Genomic DNA, 9,695 nt, shown 5'->3' with positions numbered 1-9,695 from the left:
TTTCTGTGTCTGTGTTTCCCTCCCTGCCCTCCCCTCCCTTCCCCTCCTCTCAAGTGAAAAGGCAGAGGGATGCTTACAGATTGGTGCAACTTGTTCCTGGAGTCGCTTCCATAGTTAGCAAACAGCTACTGGTGAAATCACACAGAAAAATCAGCTCCTAGATTTATAAGGAGCTGTTCCTGTGAGAAAAGGAAACTGGAGCACCTTTATACTGTATTTCCACATAAAAAGTCAAATGAGTGAAAATAGATACTCTAGGCCTTGTGTATATAACCTTATTTTCAACCACATTGGGGAGCTATGGACGAGCTAACCTCAGCACATGGTGTGCTTTCATAGTTTAATGTGCAGACATTCTGTATTCTGGGCTTTAGGTACCACTCTTTCACTGAAACTCATAAGAGGCCACCTGTTGTCATCTGAGGAAGTTGCAGCTTATCTATACAGATCCCAATGGTGCCATGCCACAGCTGGGTGTGTTTTTGTTGTTGCTACTATCTGGTATCTATGTGCAGACAGATACCTTACATAATATCCATCCTGGGATTATTTGGAGAATATCATATTTTATTGTGCAGTGTACTCAATCCCTGCAAACCACAAGTTCATGAGGCTTCATCTGATACAAACACATCACTTAACTGTGCAACTGACAGAGGTGAGAGTGAGCCTGGATGAGTTGTGCAGTTTGCACAGCAGAGTTCCTATTAGTGCTGTAGGAATGCCATGTGAGAAAAGACTGCTACCATTGCTGAGGTCATACCAGCTACACTTTGAGTTGCATAAAGTCGTACTGAACCAGCAACATGAGCAGGTACTGTAATGATGTGCCCACAGAGTGGAAACTTGGTAGCCTTCCATGAAATCTGCTTTCTTAGAATCATTGAGTTAGAAGGGACCCTGGGGATCATCTAGTCCAGCCCCCTGGAATGCAGGAATATGCAGCTGTCCCTTACAGGGATCGAATCCGCAACATTGGCGTTATCAGCACCACACTCTAGCCAGCAGAGCTATCCAGCTGTTTCTTGCATCTTTGAAGGGTGCGGGGTAAAGTGGAGCAGAACATGTTGGGCCACAAAGCAGGTAAAATGGTGTCTTTCCCTGTAAGCTAGGGAAAAGTTTTGCTGTTTAGAATGGAGGCACACACTCATTTCCTCAACAGTTCTGAGACTGACTCTTAATAATTAGACCACTCCAGGGAGGCTTCCCTGAAAGCCAGGGATGGGTAAGGCTAGGGACATAATACTTTAGTTCCTCTCAACTGAAGAGATATTTATTTATTATAATGCTTAGCTGCATGGAACATCCTGAAAAGATGAGATGTAAATATATTTTTGAAAAGCAGAACTGTGTTCTGGAAAAGTCTGGTTTCTTGAAAGCTTATTGACAGTGCTTTGATACAAATATCCATAGTGATGGACAAGTTTCTGCAACCTCCCTTTACAATGTGCAGCCACAGGACAGTTTTGGTATAGGATTGCTACCTTGCTATCAGTCTGCTCCTCTATAACAGAAGCTTGCCTTGCAGACATTAACTAGTTTCCCATCTGTCTATATCCTTTTCTCCATCCAAATGCCCAATTTACTCAACTAGTTGATGAATTTTGGGGACAAACAGGGTTATGCTGGAGGGGGAGGAGAATGTGGTCATGGAACCAAGGTATGTTCTGAAGGCACACTGGGCAACCACTTTGCTGAAGCTAAGCATGTCTGGGTCTGGTCAGGGCTTGGATGGGTAGCCACCTAGGAATTACATGATGCGTTCCATGATGGAAGAAAAGCAACATATAAAGGTAAGAAAATAGTGTTCTCCCTGTGTATTTGGGTGGAAAGTGGACAGCTATTTCACTGAGCCTGGGATTGAGGCAGCCCAGAGAGAGGATAAAAAATTGATACGGATATGAAATAAAGAGAAACCTGCAAGTGAGGAGAAAGCTGCAAGTGGATTGAGAGATGGAGGAGGAGATGCACAGAGAAAACAAGGAGGAGGTGGAACAGAGCAAGCTATGCCCATGCCGTCGTCAACAGAAAAAAGGATTTAAACATAGCTTAAAGCTACACACAGCAGTCCTCCTTTTCAGTACTGAGAAATCCCTACTGGAAACAAGTCTGTTGAGGCCAGCTTCCACACTTCCAGCTGACGTACATACTGGGGAGAAGAAGGGACCATAGCTCAGTGGCAGAACACAAGTTTTGTGTGGGGAAAGTCCCTGGTTCAGTTCCTGGTGTCTTGCACTGAAAAGGTCAGGTAGGAAGTGATGTGGAAGAATCTGCCCTGCAGAGCCACTGCCAGAGTAGGCAATGCTAGGCTAGATGGACAAATTGTCTGACATGACAGAAAGCTACTTCCTATGTTCCCAGCATGCTTAAAAGGAAAACGTCATGGAACTTTCAGTCCTAAATGTGGAACATTTGGTGTTTTCTGCCAGGTTTATATGCACATGGATCTGGATTAGAAGCTACACTAAGAAAGAAGAAGCTACTTGCTGTTCTTGATTAGCCCAAACAGAGTGTTCACTATTTATTTTATTTTATTTTTAGTCATTTTTGTTGTTTTTACATAAGATAAATGGGACACTGAGGCTTTGTCTAAGCAGAATGCTTCCTGACATACCATTTGCATCGCGATAGGCCACATAATGTAAATTTTAGGACAGCTTAAAATGTTAGGGAAAACATCCATTGTGTCAGTTAAGTAACAGAAGAGAATAAACTTGAGATAAATATTGCATAAGAAGAAGGCTGGTCTTGAATAATAATTTTGGATTCTTATCAAGCACTACAAGTTTATCCAGTTGATCAGTCAATGCAAGGCATGCTCCACCCGTGTTACAAGAACCAAATAGAACTTCAAGACCCAATTCACACAATACTTTATTAAGAGATTTACTGGGGTGATATAAACATAAAAACATCATGATACTTAAAAAGAATTGCTAGGGCTTGGCTAAGTATTTACAGAGACTTGCCTGTGAAATTGGCCCTGTGGCCTTAAGCGAATCAGGATGTTGACAGGACTGAGACAATGGTCATAAAAGTCAAACCTGATTGTCCCTAAGGAAGGAAGGGGGGATGTCCGGAACATCAAGGTCTTCAAATGCTTTTAAGGCATTTTCTATAATGTAATCCTATAGCTTCTAACTGTGTGTCATCCATGCAAATCCTCCTTTGTACAATATACATGTTATAGGAAAGGCCGTAGACCTGCTATGGGGAAGGAGAAACTAGCTCATCAATATGTGTTTCTGCATTCCAGCAAGCCAGAGTGAGGCAGCCACCTTAGGCAGCCGATTGTGAGAGTTACGAAAGGACAATAAATAATTTATTGTTATTTTATATTATTCCTGAGGAGAAGTGTTTTGTGAGATTTTCTGCCTCAGGTGTCAAAATAACTCGGCCAGCCTTGGGTACTGGGGGAGGGAGGGACACCTTCTCTGTTTTGCCTTGGGTGAGTTCTGCATTTAAGCACTGAAGAAAAGTACAGAAACGACTGAGCTGTCAAGAAAGACGCCAGAGCTCAGACACGGATGAGATTTATAAAAACGAAAATCACAAAATACTTCTGTCTCATCCACCCTTTAAAAAGGTAAAGGTAAAGTACCCCTGGCAGTTAATCCAGTCACAAACGACTCTGAGGTTGTGGCACTCATCTCGCTTTACTGGCTGAGGGAGCCGGCGTACAGCTTCCGGGTCATGTGGCCAGCATGACTAAGCCGCTTCTGGTGAAACAAGAGCAGCGCACAGAAACGCCATTTACCTTCCCGCTGGAGCGGTACCTATTTATCTACTTGCACTTTGATGTGCTTTCGAACTGCTAGGTTGGCAGGAGCTGGGACTGAGCAACGGGAGCTCACCCCATCGCAGGGATTCGAACTGTCGACCTTCCGATCGGCAAGCACTAGGCTCTGTGGTTTAGACCACAGCGCCACCTGCGTCCCTGTATCCACCCTTTATTGTTTGTTTAAAAGAATTCCCCTCACCCCTTCCCAATTATACAAGCTGGTGATATGTGACATATGTTAATTAGCCTCCATTTCCCGTGGCTTCCCCTCTCACAACCCTGCCCTCCCTTCAGCTTACTGGTACATTAAATTCTGTGTCTACGTATTCTAAAAAAAAACTGAAGAAAGGATGCGTTGGGGGGGATAGAAGGAACAACACAAAACACAGTGTTGATGGCAAATCACTTTTAACATTACAGACATTATAAAATAGGTGATTTGACATTTCTGCAGCCACCTTCTAAATGTCAGTGCCAACAGCAATGATATCTGTGGGAGAAACCAACATACCGAGGCCTAAACAACAAAGAGCTTGTGGCATTTTGAACTAACAACCACCTAGAGACCCTCCTATGGAGACAGAAAGGCAGGACATGAATGCTGTTAATAAATAGACAGCTAAAGTCTTGGAGAAAGTCCTTTTCCAGTCTTGAGAGGCAGAGAATATCTTTCTATGTTAAGGGCTACCTGTCTACCAGTGTTGCTTGAGTGGTCTGCTTTGTGATGTGAGTGGTAATGAAAGGAACATCGCATATTTCCTTAGCTGGACCTGGGAACTTAAAAGAAAACCCCCCACTATTTTTGCTTCCAAGAAAAATGCCAGCTACTGCTGATATCGCACAGAAAGTCCCTGAAAGGGACAAGGAGTGGGTTCTGGTTATTAGAAATTAACTCTGCTGAAGTTCAGACACCTTTTCCTGCAGCAAATCGCCTAAGAGAATACAGCGTTTAAACAATTTGAAATTGTGAACTGCCTGAATGTTATTTCTGAATTACCCGTTTTCCCCTATAACTGTACATTTTAAATCTGACTGTCTATTAAAAGACCTGCTTTAATGAGGGAAGATTAGATTCAAGCCATTACTTCAAGATCACAGTTCCAGCAGTTCTAGAATGGCTCCTGATGCTCCTGTCAGAATGACTCATCAAAACAAACAAACCCACTCCAGCGACATTAACAGAGTTATAAGATAGGCTTTAATACAAGATCTATAAAATAAGCCACAGAAGAACTCAGTATTTGAACAAACTAAGCACCTGTGGGGGAAAATAAACTACGTTGCAAGCATTTTCAGAATCTGTTAATTGTTTTGGGCCAAAGTAAGTTGTTGAGGTTGGTTGTTGTTTTTTTATAAGAATGCAGAGAGGACCTTTTAATGCAAATTGCATATCACGTACTGTCAGGAATCGATGTTTCTTAATGCCTTTCTTCATCTAGGTCCCTAGGTACAACCCTATATATTATATATTGACTCAAAAGAATGTCCTAATAATGTGGTGTGGCACCTCAAGTGTTGGACTAGGTAGGACATGAGAGAGCAGTGTTTGAATTCTCATCCAGTCATGAAGCTTACTGTCTGACCTTGGGCCAGCCACAGTCTTTCAGCCTAACCTACTTAACAGGATTGCTGTGAGGATAAACTGGAGTGTGTGTACCACCTGGAGCTCCTTGGAGAAAATGTGGGATATAAATTTAAATAAATATGTTCAATGATGTTTACTCTGTAGTGTGTTTTGGTCTGCAACTTTAGAGTATTGTATTTTGAGTTTTTCTTTGACTTACTTAACAAAGTTTGTGCACTCCAGCATTGGTGAGGAACACACAGTCTAGAGGGAATATTATTATGATTATAATTTATTAGGAAATGTCAGGACAATATTGCAGGGGAGGAAATAGTCTTGATAGGGTTCACCCAGCTCGTTATACATTTAACAAGGCTGCAGTTGGCACTCCTGCTGTTATGCTACAGAAGGAAATCTCATTAAAGACCTTTAACTTCTGAAAAGATTTTTTTTTAAGAAACATGTTTTTTTAAAACAACAACAACAACTTTAAAAGTACCACCAGGGGGTGGGGGAGAGTGGTGCTTGTCACCAGTGACATCACTGACATTAACCAAAAAGTGCTTCTGACATGCCAGAACCACATTCCACACCAAGCACACTGCTGCAATTGACATGCTGTCTGGAAGAAGAAACACTTTCCTTTCTTTTTTTCTTTACCAGCAACAACAAGAAAAGCTATTTATTGCTGGGAAAACGTTATTTCCCCGCAAAACAAGTGATAATTTGGCCGACATTTCAGAATGATTCCCAAATCCTAGACACACTAACTGAAAAAGAGCAGCACATTCCTAGCGTAGAATGTAATAAAACCTACCAGAATGTTAAAAAGGCCCTAGAATGTTCTCTGACCAGGCGAGGGGCAGAAGATGGTTTCCAAATTGATACTATAGCCCAGCCTTTAACATCCTAATGCCCTCCAGATGCTTTGAACCACGTTGTCCATCAGACTGCTGCTTGCCTTCTATCACTGTGCCATTGAGAGCGTGCTCACTTATGGCTTATGTGTGTGGTACGGAAGCTGTACTACCCAGGACAGGATGGGGTTGTGCAGGGTTGTTAAGGCAGCAGAGAGCATTGTTGGCTGCCCACTCTCCACCTTAGAGCAGATTTATGCCACAAGGTGCCATAGGAAGGCACTGGACATAGTAAAAGATCCATCGCATCCTGGTCACTGTCTCTTCGAGCTCTTGCCGTCGGGACGGAGATACAGGTCGATGAAGACAAGAACGAGTCGCCTTAAGAACAGCTTCTTCTCCAGAGCGATCTCGGCCCTGAATGGGAAGCCCGGACTTTGAAAGTCATCTAATCTCCCTTGCTGTATTATATTGTATTGTTTAATTAGTGTTTTTATGGAGCAGTCAAGTAATTTCGTTGTCCCCGAAGGGGGCAATGACAATAAGGATATTCTTATTCTTATTCTTATTCTTAGATGCAAGATAAATGATACAGTATATTTGTCCTCACTGTTCTTTCCCTTTTCTCTAGAACCTTTAGCAATTCCACTGCAACTCAACCCTCATATTAGCAGTGATTGAGGAAAGGATGAAGAGCATTTATGCTGATGACATGATTTGCATGTTAACTAATCCACTAGACACCTCACCAATGCTAAAATCAGAATTAGGTCAGTTTGAAAAAATGGCAGGCCTTCAAACCAATCTCAATAAATCATGAATCATGTACCACAATATAGGCCCAATAGAGCAAATTAAGCTTCAGCAAACACCTATTCCACATTGTAGGACTAATTTTTAGGGGCAAAAATCCCATATAAATTGAATAAATTATACATTTTAAATTATACTCTTACAAAAAGTTAGGAGCCTTGGGTTGATGGGATAAACTACATCTTTCAACTTCATAACTGTGTTTATTCAAATGATGATAATACCTAAAATTTTATATCCTTCCCAATTGCTTCTAATTTGACTTCCACCCAATTGACTCAAGAAATGGTAAATGATACTTTAAAAGTTTGTGTTTGTGTAAAAAAAAAACAAGAAACATGGTCCAGGCTGGCTATTATTATTTTTTACAAGAAATCAAGGGAGTGAATAGGGGCTACCACACCTAGCCTTATGTCACGATGCATTCCAACGATGTCAATGTAATTTTATCATCACTAAAACAAATAAGAAATGGATTGACCTCAAAGACTAAATGATATAAAATAAAATATGGGTACTCCCGAATTTCCAAAACAATTTTAGATAAAATACCGTAACCCATATACAAAGAACACAATACGGAAAAGGTGGCAGTGATGTCTATCTCCTCTGTGTTCACCTTTAATATCACTTGGCTTTCACACCCAAGTCCAAGATCCAGCTCCGTGAAACCTCATCCTATTATGGAAGAAAAAACATTTATTTAGACTGTAGTTTTTATGCTAATGATAAACCAATATCCAAAGAACAACTAACAATAAATACAGGTGACTTGGGACTCTACTGATTACAATAAATACAGTTCTCCCACTTATTTAGCAGATAATGCTTTAATTGCACAAGCCACCAGACCGTTAACTACAGTAAATTTGAATTTATACTCTTAAACCAATGGCATGTAGGAAGAGGCTTGATCTCTACCATGTATAGTATAATGAATTATTACACAACTACCGGCCAATTAGTTGGCCTGAAAACTGCATCGGAGAGAGACCTTAATTTCAACACTGAAGACTATGTGGAATGGTATTTGCTCAAGTAAACCCTTCATGTCAATATCTGCTTATATCCAAGAATGCTCTTTGAAAGTACAATATTATACAGTTGGCACCAAACTCCTGTTCAGATCTCACACATAAACTCTCAACCTTCTCAGTTCTGTTGGAGGGTAGTGTGCTCAAAAGGGAACTTTTTTCCCTTTATGGTGGGAATGTCCATGAAAGAGATGTTTGCAGAAATGTCAAACATATTTAAGTTTCAGATTCAAGCAACCTCACACATTTATTTATTTATTAAATATGTGGGATAATAATATGAAGCAGTTTCCTTCAAAAGAGCTATTACTTGGATGCTGGCGGCTGTCAGAATTTCTGCAACACAAAAATGGAAGACATTAAAGTTGACTCTTGCATTATGGTACAAAGATTTGCAGACTGGTGATCGCTGAAAAAAGAACCCACAAACTTTGTGTAGTTAAAGGCAAAATTCTGCAGAGCACTTCTATGCAATATGCTGGGACTTTACCAATAATCTACAAGATTCTTTACCTGCACATAAAAAGAAATCTGGACTTCATGATTAGAATATATTGTAAAATGAATGTATTGGATTATACTTACCCATCTTACATATGTATGCATCTCTCCTGTGACTTTCCAGGTTTCCAGGCTGAAGTTGGTTACCCTTTGTTGTTACCTGCAAAAGAAAAAGTATCATAAGAATAATAAAAACTTCCATCAAATGGGGTGGAAGTTGTCATCCAACACCTCTGGAAGCCACCAAGTTGGCAAAGGCTGCTATAGTTGTACCTCAACCAATCTCCTCTGAAACTATTCTAGAAAAATATTAGAATTTCTATTCTGGCAAGGAGGACAATTGATCCCCACAAACAACATTTCCATGTGCTACAGTATTTTAAGGAACAAATATGCTTTTGATGCTGTGTAGGCCAAGTGGCTCCTGTCATGGTTTAACTCTTTACTCTTTCCCTGTACCTTAAGTAGATTCCATTTTCCTACCCCACTTTTTAAAATAAAATATGTTTACTGTTTTCAAAAACTAAGTAGGAGGAGGTGTTAAATTTGCAGTTGGTATTGTTCACCCCAATCTCCAAATGGCAGGAGACTTACCCAATGCTTACCCAGGTTTTCAGTTTCAGGAAAGAAGCTCAATGGAGACTGTGATGTCTTTATTTACACATACAGTATATATACAACCCGAGCATAGGATGGGTATAGAAGGGTTTGCAGCATAAACTCACCAACAGATCTTGCCTCCTCATTAGGTTCCCAGGGGGATCCCCAAGCCACAGTTTTTGAGTCCAGCAGAGACCAAACTTCTGTGTCTCCAGCTACCAGTGTTAGCCAAAACTCTCTCACAGCCCCTCTTTACCTATTGTTTTCAATCCTAGGAGGATGTGGCATCCAGTCAGGTGAGGTGGGAAAAGACCCACCCATTTGTCTCTATGACAACAGAACTCACTCTTTAAGATGCTGGTGATGAACATTTAGCTGAGCTAACAAAGGAACCGGTTTAACTGGTTCAACAGGTTTCATCTTACATATTCTAACTCAGGGGTAGGCAACCTAAGGCCCGGGGGCCGGATGCGGCCCAATCACCTTCTCAATCCAGCCCGTGGACAGTCCAAGAATCAGCGTGTTTTTACATGAGTACAATGTGC

General features: G+C 41.1%; 1 long non-coding RNA gene across 1 annotated transcript; it reads right to left on the bottom strand.

Annotated features, from left to right (window-relative positions):
• Positions 1–7,370: 7,370 nt before the first annotated feature.
• Positions 7,371–9,399, bottom strand: LOC309535641. The gene is made up of 2 exons (XR_014221319.1): positions 8,635–9,399; positions 7,371–7,693 (listed from the first exon to the last, which is right to left on the bottom strand). It is a non-coding gene; the product is annotated as an uncharacterized lncRNA (long non-coding RNA).
• Between the last annotated feature and the right edge of the window lie 296 nt (positions 9,400–9,695).

This window comes from Podarcis vaucheri, assembly GCF_965113315.1.
Source record: "Podarcis vaucheri genome assembly, chromosome: 6".
Taxonomy (NCBI): Eukaryota; Metazoa; Chordata; class Lepidosauria; order Squamata; family Lacertidae; genus Podarcis; species Podarcis vaucheri.
Note: the sequence above shows the minus strand (reverse complement) of the source record. Positions and strands in the feature narration are given on the sequence as shown.